The sequence below is a fragment of the Nicotiana sylvestris genome, unplaced genomic scaffold, assembly GCF_000393655.2.
Source record: "Nicotiana sylvestris unplaced genomic scaffold, ASM39365v2 Un00026, whole genome shotgun sequence".
NCBI lineage: Eukaryota > Viridiplantae > Streptophyta > Magnoliopsida > Solanales > Solanaceae > Nicotiana > Nicotiana sylvestris.
Window position 1 is genome coordinate 91,561 of NW_027184362.1, and position 13,730 is coordinate 105,290.

The following is a 13,730-nucleotide window of genomic DNA, read 5'->3' on the forward strand; positions in this document are numbered from 1 at the left end:
TGAATTTGGGTCACATAAATGCGCACCCGAATTTAAGAATGTAATTTAATTAAGCCGCGCCTAAAGAGTCTAACGCGTTATTATCTTTGGGGAAGACAGTGAAATTCACTAAACAGTCCCTCCCGAATTCTAAGTATTTATTATGATCAATTATTGAGGGCCCCGCAATTTGCATTTTTATTCGGCGAGGCTCGTCTCATTATTTTAGAAGGGATATCCTAAAGTGACTACATTTCTACTATGTTTGTCTCTAAAAATAGAAGAAAGAAGATACATTCTAATACAATTGCATGCTTTGGCCAAATCCGGATTCCTGTTAATCATCTGATTAATTGTTTACAAAAATGAAGAATGCTATACTTCATAGAACATGCTCCTAATTTGATAAAAATAAAATTACATACAATATTGATGGAACGCTACACTTACTCCAAACAACCTTAAGTTAAATTTAAATTAGCCCCTTTAAACAAGATTAATAAAATTACTTATTAGAGGATGCTACCAATGGTATTCGGAAACTCGTCCTATAAACTGCCTAATGAAGCTGAAATTCAAGAATTTAAAACTGTATCGTATTTGGCAAGATTTAAAAAAAAGCCATCCACCCTACATATTCAAAGCATAACTGGAGAAAGAGTTTGAATTAACAATTATACTAAGCGATTGCACATTCCATAAATTATATAACTATATCATGTATACTACTAAGCAAACCATATTGCAGTTTCTAGACCAAAGTAGTTTCAATTAAGTACAAACTTACTAAGGTGTTCTCTATTGGGCTACAAATTAAAGAGTTACACAATTTGAACGATATTTACAAAGCTGTAAGTAAAGCAACGACTGATTAAATTCCTTTGCATCTTCATTTCATGCTTTCGACTTCTACATCAATGTGAGGTTCAAATGTGTACCTGAATGTTGAATACCAACAGAAGAAAACAGAATGCAGGCGAGTCAGCAACAACAGCAACAAGATATGGTAGCAAGCAAACAACAAATATGGCAGCAATGGCAAACCCAGGCAGGATAGACCAAACAGTAACTCAATGACACAGTACCCAATGTCCAAGTAAAAGAATAAAGCCCAGTTGAGACCCAGGAAACTCTAATGTCATTCCAAGACAGGTAACAAATGGATCCGATACAATGAAAGAAACAGTTGCTGATTTTCAAATACTTCAAAACAAAACCCTTAGCCTGACTGAACCAGTAACAAATTAGAGCTGGTGTCCAAACAGAAAAAGAGAGAGAAAACAGTGTTTTCAGTTTCAATCAAACAAACGAAATTTCTTTTCTATCTTCCCCTGATTTCTGAACTCTCTTTGATTTTCAGAAGTGTCTCTTTCTACTTTCCAGAAATTCTTTTGCTAAGTTTCAGAATTAAACCCTGCACTCTCTAACTGTCCGATTCTCTATTTGTGTCTGTCTGTGTGTGTGTATCTATCTGTGTGTGTATGCCCTGTCTCTATATCTCTCTGTGTATGTGTGTATTTCTGTATTCCCCTCTCTATCTCTGTCTATCTATATCCTAACTAATGGAAGCTCCTCCTCTTTTATAGCCTAGCATCAGGCCATTTACAGTCTGTAAAACCATTCAGATTCCCTCCTCTTTGCTGTTTTTCCACTCAAACACTTAAAAAGTAAAACCCCTCCCATGATATTCCCCTGACAGCCCTTTTAATCATCTTATTAAACTAAACAAAGGTATGGGCAAGCTGAAGATGGCCTGACAACACATGCTGTCAGGTTATTTTAATTTCTAAAAAGGCCCTAATGCACATGCTGTCCACAAGTGCACATGCCATCAATTCAGACTACAGCTATAGACTAATCCTTAATTTTCTGATTCAAATACACCAATTATAAGTAGCTATACTCAATTCCTAATTTGATTCAAACAAAGTTTCAGCAGGAAATAAATCAAATTGTTACCATTCAAACAACTGAAACTAATCGATGACACGTATCGAATCGACTATACTAATTATAACATATACAATCAATAGCCAAGGATCGGAATCGAACAGTATTGAACAAGGGGTTCAGATTGCACTGTCAAAATAAAAATGACCCTGGGAACTAATTAATCCACTAATTTCAATTTCAATTGGTTGTACAGTTTACACATACACACATTATCAGTAAATGAAGAAGGACTCGACCAAATACAGAGGTCCAGGCAAGGTGAACAGAAACAGTCGACAAACAATTCAAAATAAAATCAACTAAACATTTTGGGGCAATGAACAGACATTTAACTACAACAAACACATGAACTGATAAAAAAAAGAAAGCAAAAATACCTTTAAATCTTAAAAAATCAGCAAGCCCTAGCTCGGATTTGAATCAACCTTTTTTGGGGTTGAACGGACTTTAATCGAAGTGTTCTCGACTGAGAACACTTCAATTAAGGTCCATTAGACCCTAATCATCTGGTTCAAACGGACACAGATCGGACTCAGGACTTCTAGGGTTCCTAAGGGCAGATTTGGGATTTATGTTTCCCTGGTTAGATTCGGACCAAACCAAGCCTGGTTTGGTCACGAGGGAGGTCAGGGGAGTGCCTGGTATGAACCTGGGGTGGTTTGGCTTAGTTTGAGGTTTGGCTCGAATCTTCAAATGAAGATTCGAGACGATGGGGGAAGGTTTGAGACCAATGTTTTGCAGATCCGTGTTCAGGGTGTCGAGGTGGTCCTAGGGTGTTAAGGTGGTGGTCACCGGCGTCCTTGCCTCTGGGTTTAATGGTGAGGGGAAAGGGGGCGGCGTTAGGGTTTCGTGGGGTTTGGGGTCTGGTGAAGGAGACGACTCAAGGGAGGGGTGCTTGGATAGGGGGCAGGGTACGATATGGAGGCTTTTATACGGGGTGGATGGTTGGGTCTTGGCCATTAGATCACTCGAGATCAACGGCCTGGATCCAAAGGTTAATCCAAACGGTGTCGTTTGGTTTAGTATTGGGGTCGGGTTGGTCCGGGGTTGAACGGGTCAGGTTCGTATGTGGGTACGGAGGTGTGACGAGGGCCGTTAGATCAGTGTGGTTTGAACGGTTGAGATGGGTTGCCTCCTGAAACGACGTAGTTTTGGTGTCAAACTACGTCGTTTGGAGGCCTGGGAGATGGGTCTGTTGGACCGGTTGCCTTGGGCTACTTTTTGGGCCTCAAATTTTTAAATAGGAAACAAGCCCAATCATGATTTCAGACCAATTTGCACTCTTTTTCTTTTATTTCTCATTTTAAAACACAAAATCTAATTAAACAAAATTAAACCCCATTTATTAACACTTAATACAATTATTACACACATATTAAAATGTTTAAAATAGGTAAAATCACACCAAAGCAACAAATAGGACAAAACACGCATATTTTGTGATTTTCCTTTTAATAACCGGATTATGGTTCAACTACACACGACACATTTTTTGTATTTTGTTTGATAAAAATAAAAATGGACAAGATCACAAATAACTAACAAAAATGCCACGTAAAATCCAAAAATTGTACAGCAAGACCATTTGCTATTATTTTTATTTCTTTTGGAGTGATTGTCGTGTAAACAAAAATCACGTGCTCACAGCTGCCCCTCTTTGTTCGGAAACACGAAGAGTTTTCGTGCAAAGATAAAGTGAGCAGATATGAGCAATTTTTGCCTATTGGAATACTCCGTGTGAAGCACATTTGAAAGATTTGACCGAATCTTTGCTTCGAAGATTTCCTACATATCCTGGGCTAAACAGGAATCAGATCAATGTAGTTCGGGAAGCTTTGGTAGCTGGGACTACCATGGGATTGCAATGCTTGTCATTACTGCTGTTGCTGTTGCCGCTGCTGCTTACCGACTCCCTTATTACAACTAAAGGAAAATTGAAACTGAACTAACTACGTATGCCTGTCAACCGCTAGTTACAAGATTCCTATCTATGATTCTTTTGCAACTTGATCTTGGGTCTCAGCTGATTCTGCTTGTAGACTTCGATCCGAATCTTGATGCTTGCAAGTTGTAGGCGCATGTTTATTTCTGCGACACTGAGTGAGACGGGATTGGTAGAACTCGGGACCTTGATCAAATCTTGGAGCGACCCGCCCTTCGTTTTTCCCAATATCTCGTAACATCTTCTTTTTGTTTTTTCTTCTTTTCTTTATTCTGGGTTGAGACTCATCTCATGGGTCATCTCGATCCGTGCGTCTCGAGGTCAGACCAGCGGGGGAAAACAGACGAACGAAATTTTCTGCCCCAGTTTCACTAGGAAAATTTCGTGAGTTAATTGCCAGGAAGTTTATGGAATTGATGAAGGGATTGGAAAATTTCAGTCTACAAAATGTCAACTCCGGGATTGGAGCCCTAATGTCGCCAAAAGGTAAAATGCTCAGTTCAGGGCTGGAGCCCTAATGATGGCTAACAGAAAAAATGCTCAGTTCAGGGTTGGAGCCCTAATGCTGGCTAAATGGAAAATGTTCAGTTCAGGGTTGGAGCCCTAATGCTGACTAACAAACAATGCTCATTTCAGGGTTGGAGCTCTAATGATGACTAACAGACAATGATCAGTTCAGGGTTGGAGCCCTAATGCTGGCTAAATGGAAAAAGTTCAGTTTAGGGTTGGAGCCCTAATGCTGACTAACAGACAATGCTCAGTTCAGGGTTGGAGCCCTAATGCTGGATAAATGGAACAAGTTCAGTTCAGGGTTGGAGCCCTAATGCTGACAAACAGACAATGCTCAGTTCAGGGTTGGAGCCCTAATGCTGGCTAAATGGAAAAAGTTCAGTTCAGGGTTGGAGCCCTAATGCTGACTAACAGACAATGCTTAGTTCAGGGTTGGAGCCCTAATGCTGGCTAAATGGAAAAAGTTCAGTTCAGGGTTGGAGCCCTAATGCTGACTAAATGGAAAAAATTCAGTTCAGGGTTGGAGCCCTAATGCTGACTAACAGACAATGCTCAGTTCAGGGTTGGAGCCCTAATGCTGGCTAAATGGAAAAAGTTCAGTTCAGGGTTGGAGCCCTAATGCTGACTAACAGACAATGCTCAGTTCAGGGTTGGAGCCCTAATGCTGGCTAAATGGAAAAAGTTCAGTTCAGGGTTGGAGCCCTAATACTGACTAACAGACAATGCTTAGTTTAGGGTTGGAGCCCTAATGCTGGCTAAATGGAAAATGTTCAGTTCAGGGTTGGATTCCTAATGCTGACTAAATGGAAAAAGTTCAGTTCAGGGTTGGAGCCCTAATGCTGACTAATAGACAATGCTCAGTTCAGGGTTGGAGCCCTAATGCTGGCTAAATGGAAAAAGTTCAGTTTAGGGTTGGAGCCTTAATGCTGACTAACAGACAACGCTCAGTTCAGGGTTGGAGCCATAATGCTGGCTAAATGGAAAAGTTCAGTTCAGGGTTGGAGCCCTAATGCTGACTAAATGAAACAAGTTCAGTTCAGGGTTGGAGCCCTAATGCTGACTAAATGGAAAATGTTCAGTTCAGGGTTGGAGCCCTAATGCTGACTACATGGAAAAAGTTCAGTTCAGGGTTGGAGCCCTAATGCAGACTAAATGGAAAAAGTTCAGTGATACTAACTGACCCTTTTTTTTTTGAATTTTCTTGTTTTAGTAAAATGTAAAAGAGAATTTCGTGGAAACTTCCCTTTCGAGTTGATTCCTTATTGCCAAACTGTTTCTTGTACTCATGTACTTTCTTCTTTGGGCGACACCTGCTTCTTGCATGGTTGTCTTGGATCATATATGTTTCAACTTTTCAAACAAAGAACAATTGTTAGCTCGGAAATGGCGTTTGGTTCGGTGACCTTGATTGTTCCAGTTGCTTTGTTGCGTCCTTATTTCTGTTGAGAAATTCTGCCATTGATTGGATTCAAATGGCGAAACCCTTTTAGACTGCTCAGGCTTGCATTTCCAGATTCTGTGATGATTTGCCTTGTAAGGCTTTGGTTTTTCCATCCCGTTTTGCTTGGGGGTTTTCAATGGGGATTTTATTGGGGAGACTCTGTGGGGATTTGCACAAGGGGAAACTCTGTGGGGATTTGTCTGAAGGCGGCTCTGTAGGGATTTTTTACAAAGCGGACTTGCCGAGGATTTGTTGGGGCAGGCTCGCTGGGGAATTTTACAAAGCGGACTTGCTGGGGATTTGTTGGGGCAGACTCTTTGGGGAATTTTTACAAAGGGAGGCTTTGTGGGGATTTGTACAAAGAGAAAACCTGTGGGGATTTTTTTTATATTATTATTATTTTTTTTCGTGAATTTACTAAGAATGCAGTCAACATCATGATCCATCAGGTTTGGACAAACGTACTAACGAAGCGGGGCATTTCCCTTGCGAAACAGAATTCCGTGAAACCAATCCTGCCACCTATCCTTTCCGTTATATCTGGAACTTAAGGTTAAAAAAGAAGGGGATTCAAAGAAAAACAATGAACGGAGAAAGCAAATTTCAGAAAAGAAGTGTCTCTTTCAGGACAAGAAAGACTTATCTGAGGGAAACAATGCTGACTTTAAATGGACATGACATGCTTTTTGGACTGGACGCCTGACCTTCAATGAACTTGCATTTCCTCCCGAACCAAAATGGATCTGCGTTTCCAAACCGGTGGAACTTTGCCGAGACTTCCTGGAGTGGAGTCATCCATTCGGCCAACAGCGCCCTTTGCGGGTTTTCGCTAGTTGACCTCTCTCATTTCCCTCCTTGCTGTCGCTCGATAGCACTCTTTGCGAGTTTTTACTAAACAAGCTCTCTCATTTTGGTTTCTCTACTCCCGTCGCCTCGCGGTGCCCGAAGGTTTTCACCGATGAGACTCTCTCATTTTATTTCTCTCAATTTTAGAGTGTACCGGCCTCCATTCGTGACACTTCTTGGCTTCCCCCTACCTTTGGTAATTGATCCAAAAGGCATGTGCTTGGTAAAGAAAAGTAGATGATACTATGACTTTTAAACCGTTTGGCGCGCCCCGGCTTCAATTTCAGGGTAAATGGGATTTTATTGTTGGTGTGACTGAACCTCAGAGAGAGGTTGCCTACGTATCCTTTCGGAATCAAGTCAGACGTAGTTCAGGCACCGATCAATGTTTTGTTTTGCTTGTTTTTTTTTTTGATTGGTAACCATAGAAATGTAACTGGCTCAAAGGCTTGTAGAGAGAGTTGATAGTGTTTGGGGTAGTGGGAATAAAACCTTCACCATTTCAAATATGTCAGGATCGCTGAGGTGTCACTCAGACATAGTATCTTTTGACTGCATCCGCATTTACTGCTGTTTTGGGATCATTTCCTTCAATATCACCTAGGTACAATGCTCCTCTCGGCAATATCTTCCTGATGATGTGTGGTCCTTTCCAATTTGGAGCAAATTTTCCTTTTGCTTCCTGGTGATGTGGCAGAATGCGGCTCAGTACCAGTTGACCCACTTCGAAATTCCTGGGTCGGACTTTCTTGTTGTAAGCACGAGCCATTCTTCATTGGTACAACTGCCCGTGACAAACCGCGGCCATTCGTTTCTCGTCAATCAGAGTCAACTGCGCCAATCGGGTCTTAACCCACTCGCTGTCTTCGATTTCTGCTTCGACAATGGTTCGAAGCGAAGGAATTTCTACCTCTGTTGGTATTACAGCATCGGTCCCATAAACTAAGAGATAAGGGGTTGCCCCTACTGACGTGCGTACCGTAGTGCGATATCCCAACAATGCAAACGATAACTGTTCATGCCATTGTCGGGAACTCTGGATCATCTTCCTCAAAATCTTCTTGATGTTCTTGTTCGCCGCTTCTACAGCGCCATTGGCCTTGGGCCGGTAAGGAGTGGAATTCCTGTGCGTTATTTTGAACTGCTCACATACATCTCCCATCAAGTGACTATTTAGGTTAGCTGCGTTATCTGTGATGATAGTTGCAGGAATACCGAAACGATAGATAAGATTTGAGTGTACAAAATCCACTACGGCTTTTTTAGTGACCGACTTGAGAGTGACAACCTCTACCCAATTTGTGAAGTAGTCGATGACAACCAGTATAAATCTATGTCCATTTGAGGCTTTCGGATCGATCGGACCAATGACGTCCATGCCCCAGGCAACAAATGGCCAAGGTGCAGACATGGGATGCAATTCCGTGGGAGGTGCATGAATCAAATCACCGTGCACCTAACACTGATGACACTTCCGAACGAAGCTAAAGCAGTCCTTTTCCATGGTTATCCAGTAATAACCTGCTCGAAGGATTTTCTTTGCTAAAACATACCCGTTCATGTGAGGTCCGCACACTCCTGCGTGTACTTCGTGCATGATCCTTCTTGCCTCCTTGGCGTCAACACATCTTAGTAGATTGAGGTCCGGGGTCCTCTTATACAACAACTCACCGCTCAAAAAGAAACCACTTGCATGCCGCCTAATGGTTCTTTTTTGATCTCCAGTAGCATGCTCGGGGTATTCTTGTGTCTTCAAGAACCTCTTGATATCATGGTACTATGGCTGTATGCACGATACTTCCTCGATTACGTTACAGTAACCGTGTCTCTCCCTGATTTGGATTTCTAAGGGATCGACATGGGCGTTACCTGGGTAGGGTAGCATCGAAGCCAAGGTAGCAAGTGCATCTGCTAGTTCATTGTGACATCGCGGGATATACCTGAACTCTATTGATTTGAAACGCTTGCCGAGGTCCTCCACGTGCTGTCGGTAAGGGATAAGCTTGACATCCCGAGTTTCCCATTCACCTTGGGCTTGCCGGATAATCAGGTCAGAATCTCCCATAATCAGTAAGTCTTCGACATCCTGATCGATCGCCATATGCATGCCCATGATGTAGGCTTCATACTCAACTGTATTGTTCGTGCAAAAGAAACGCAGTCTATCTGTGGCGGGATAATGCTGACCAGAGGGCGAGATCAAAATCGCCCCGATTCCTACACCTTTGGCGTTTACGGCTCCATCAAAGAACATCTTCCAAACATGAGTGTTCTCCGAAACCACTTCTACGGTGTTTATTTCTTCATCTGGAAAATAGGTACTCAATGGCTGGTATTCCTCATCGACTAGATTTTCGGCCATATGATCTGCTAACGCCCGGGCTTTCATTGCCGTGCGGGTGACATAGACTATGTCGAATTCAGTGAGCAAGATTTGCCACTTGGCTAGTCTTCCAGTAGGCATTGGTTTCTAAAATATATACTTCAAAGGATCCAGCCTGCTTATGAGGAAAGTAGTGTGAGCTTGGAGATAATGTCTCAGCTTTTGAGCAACCCATGTCAGAGCACAACATGTTCTTTCCAGCAGAGTGTACTTGGCCTCGTAGCCGGTGAATTTCTTGCTCAAGTAGTAGATTGCTTGCTCCTTCTTTCCGGTTACGTCATGTTGCCCGAGGACGCAGCCAAAAGAACTTTCCAAAACTGTCAGATACAGGAATAGGGGTCTCTCTGGCTCTGGCGGGACCAAAACTGGGGGATTTGAAAGATATTCTTTAATTTTGTCAAAAGCTTCTTGACATTCAGCCGTCCATTTGATCGTCGCGTCTTTCCTCAATAGCTTGAATATGGGCTCACACGTGCTTGTCAGCTGGGCGATGAATCGACTGATATAGTTTAACCTGCCCAATAAACTAATCACGTCTTTCTTCGTTTTTGGGGGAGGTAGATCCCTGATAGATTTTATCTTTGTTGGATCTAATTCGATGCCTCTCCTGCTTACCATGAAGCCCAAAAGCTTTCCCTATGGGACTCCGAAAGCGCATTTGGCTGGGTTCAACTTCAAATCGCACTTCCTCATTCTCTTGAAGAACTTCCTCAAGTCTTGGATGTGATTATCCTGTGTCCTGGACTTGACTATCACATCGTCCACGTACACCTCTATTTCTTGATGCATCATGTCATGAAAAATGGCAGTCATGGCCCTCATGTAAGTTGCCCCAGCATTCTTCAGACCAAATGGCATAACCCGATAATAGTAAGTGCCCCAAGGCGTGGTGAAGGCAGTCTTCTCGACGTCTTCTTCATCCATCAATACCTGATGATACCCAGCATAACAATCTACGAAAGACTGGATCTCATGTTTGGCACAATTATCAACAAGGATATGGATGTTGGGCAATGGGAAATTATCTTTGGGACTCGCTCTATTCAAATCTCAGTAATCTACGCATACCCGAGTCTTCCCATCTTTTTTCGGCACTGAAACTACATTTGCTAACCATGTGGTATACTGGACTACCCGAATCACTCCCGTTTTCAGCTGCTTGGTGATCTCTTCTTTAATTATGTCACTGACCTCAGTTTTGAACTTTCTTTGCTTTTGTTGAACTGGAGGACAATCAGGGTGAATTGGCAATTTATGAACCACTATATCAACACCTAGTCCTGGCATGTCATCGTATGACCAAGCAAACACATCTTTAAATTCAAAAAGGAGTTGAATTATCGCATCTCGCGTTTTCTCGTCCGTGTGAATGCTTATTTTGGTCTCTCGGATTTCTTCAGGAGTTTCTAAATTAACCGGTTCGGTGTCATTCAGATTTGGCTTAGGTTTATTCTCAAAGTGTTCCAATTCTCGGTTTATTTCCCTAAAAGACTCTTCTTCATCATATTTTGGTTCTGGGTTCATTATTTCACAATTAAATAGCTCGTTGTGATCTGGGCGTGAAGTCTGCAAGCATGTTATATTTAAAGCCGCATTATTATAACTAAAAGAAAAGATAAAGAAAAAATAACAAAAATCAGAACAAAGGGAAAAATGAGAAAACAATGATGATTTTTTTTTATTTTCTTGGAATTTTGAAGACAACAATGTTTACAACTCAGGAATTCAAAACAACAATTGAAGGGAAGAAAACATCCAAGTTATATCCTGGAGATAACTTGTGATGTAGGAAAGGTGGCAGGACAGGTCTACCCGGACTTCTGCCTAGTCGGGAATGGTGTGGCCTCCCAGTTTCGAAGTTTGGCGTTTGGTCCCATATATAGCATCTCGGCGGTGCTGGTGCCTTCTCATGGTTGAACCATGTGAGTCTCGTAGAGCATTTCTCTCATTGCCCCACATATCTCCTCGATTTCCTCAACTGTGAAAACCTCATCGTCTTCTTCTTCAGTGTATCTTGGTCCGACGAAAGTTTCATATAAATCCGGCAGTGGCCGGGGCAGTTTACACCCCCCATTCTTCTTTTTCTTTGCCCACTCTTCATCTTCTGGAGTTGGTTGAAAACCTATCCCAAAAAGTTTCTTGGCTGAAGGCAAGGTGATGGGTTCCGTTATTCCTTGTAATGTTCGTCCGAGCCCTTTCCCTGTCCTGAATCCGTGCCGGATCATCTCCTTAGCCACCATGATCGAGGCGTTAGACAAGAAGGGTTGGGGGCAAGGTCTTCCCTCTTCATACTGCTCTGCTAACACAACTTCGAAAGCCTGATAGACCGTGGGCTCACTCCCTTCCCTTGGTTCAAGATATAGGATGGATGGGTCCCGATAAATAGCCTGCTCATATTCTCCGTGGACCACAATTTCCCGGTCTTCGTACTCAAACTTCACCATTACAGCTCCTGCTGCATGAATCCAAGGTCTGCCGAGGAGAAAATTGTAGGACGTATCCATGTCAAGCACCTAGAAAGTTATTTCAAACTCCACTGGTCCTATGGTCAACACCAAGTCTATTTCCCCAAGGGTGTCTCTCTTGATGCCGTCAAAAGCCCTTACGCTGACATTATTGGGGCGGATTCTTCCGGTCCCAATTTCCATTCTCTGTAGCGTGGAGAGCGGACAAATGTCAACGCCTGAACCTCCATCCAACATTACCCGCTTGACGTAGTAGTCTTCGCATTTAACTGTTAGATGCAAGGCTTTGTTGTGTGCCGCTCCCTCTGGGGGTAAATCGTTCTTGCTGAAAGAGACCTGGTTAACGGCAAAGAACCTCTCCGTCATCCATTCCAGTTGTTCAACTCAGGTTTCAACTGGTACGTATGCTTCGTTCAGGGCCTTGAGTAAGATCTTTTGATGTTCGGTTGACCTCATCAGCAGAGATAGCATGAACACTTGCTCAGGGTACTTGCGTAGTTGATCTACCACTTCGTAGTCTGGCATTTTCATCTGTTGGAAGAAAACTTCCGCTTCTTCAACGCTTACAGGCTTATTTGGTGGGAAGCGTCTCCGTGTGGCGTTGTTTAGCTCTTGGGTGTTCGAATACCTTCCAATGAAAGTATTTTTCGGAAGTTCTCCCGTGACTTCTCTACCTTTGTATGTAACAAACGTCCTCTGATAGTTCCATGGTACTGTGGACGGGTTTGCCATCGGCTTTTGTGGCACGCATCCGATAACCACTGGCTCATTCAGTCGAGGTGGTTGAATTGTCCCCCGGACCACATAGGCCCCTTTTGGTACGTACATAGGTTTTGCCCTTTTGACTTCAAAACTCTGTGGTTTCTCTGCTCGACCTCGTGGGACGTAAAGAACTTCATTCCTTACGGGCACCATCATTTTCTCCACCTTCTCTTTGGTGTCTCCCTTGATAGTACTGACCTTCTTTTCCCCTTTCTCTAGCTCTGGGGTGGTTTTGGGCTTTTTTCCTGCGTCGACGATGGCGATTATGGCTTTTAAAGCAGGATCAAATTCTTTGTCTTCGCAGATCATTCCAATTAGCGGCCCGTCGTTGTGAGCTGGCAACGGATTGTTGGTCACGTTTGGGACCTCCTCGTCCCTTAGCACTATTTTCCCCTACTCTATTAAATTCTCGACCACTCTTCTCAAAGCCCAGCAGTCGTTTGTATCGTGCCCTTCTGCTCCTGAATGATAGGCGCACCTAACACCGGCTTTGTAAGAAGGTGATGCCGGATTGTGCCTTGTTTGAGGGACTGACTGCAGGAAACCCAACTGGACTAGCTTCGGGAACAAAGTAGAGTATGGTTCACCGATGGGCGTGAATGTCCGTCTTCTGGGTAGTTCCTAAGGGCGGAAGTTATTTTGAGGAGGTTGGGGATTATAGTGGTTGCGGTAGGGAGGCTGATTTCTAGGAGGTGGATCTTGGCCTCGATTGGCTTGCTGCGGCGGATGGACATAAGGCTGGGTGTTCATGACCATGTAGGGTTGAGGAGCATATGCCACATTTGGGCGGGGGTAGTAGTGTTGTGGGGTCCTTTCTGGAAAATGGGGTCTGGGATTACGGTATTCCCTTGCTTCTGATGCTGCCATGGCCATTTCTTCCTTTTTCTTTCCTCTTGCCATTCCTCCGGACCCGCTCTGAACGACTTGGGAGGTTGCCCTTATGGCTGCCTGACTTAAGATTCTACCCGTTTTCAAGCCATTCTCCACCATCTCCCCGATCTTGATTGCTTCCGCAAAAGGCTTTCCCATAGCTGACATCATGTTCTGGAAATAGTCCGAATCTTGAGCCTGGAGAAATGTAGTGACCATTTCTATCTCGTCCATGGGAGGTTTTACCCTCGATGCCTGCTCGCGCCACTTAATAGCATATTCTCTGAAACTTTCTGAAGGTTTCTTCTTCAAGTTGGACAAAGAATTTCGGTTTGGTGCTATGTCGATGTTATACTGGAATTGTCTCAAGAAATCTCTGGTGAGATCATCCCATATATGACATCGGGATATTTCCTGGTCCATATACCATTTTGAGGCTATTCCTACCAGACTTTCCCCAAAATATGCCATTAGCAATTCCTCTTTTCCGCCGGCTCCCCGCAATTGGTTGCAATATTTCTTGAGGTGAGCAATGAGGTCACCGTGCCCATCGTACTTCTCAAACTTTGGGGTCTTGAA

General features: G+C 43.2%; 1 pseudogene; it reads right to left on the minus strand.

Moving 5' to 3' along the window:
* Positions 1 to 7,203: 7,203 nt before the first annotated feature.
* Positions 7,204 to 13,370, minus strand: LOC138884657 (uncharacterized; annotated as a pseudogene).
* Positions 13,371 to 13,730: the final 360 nt, after the last annotated feature.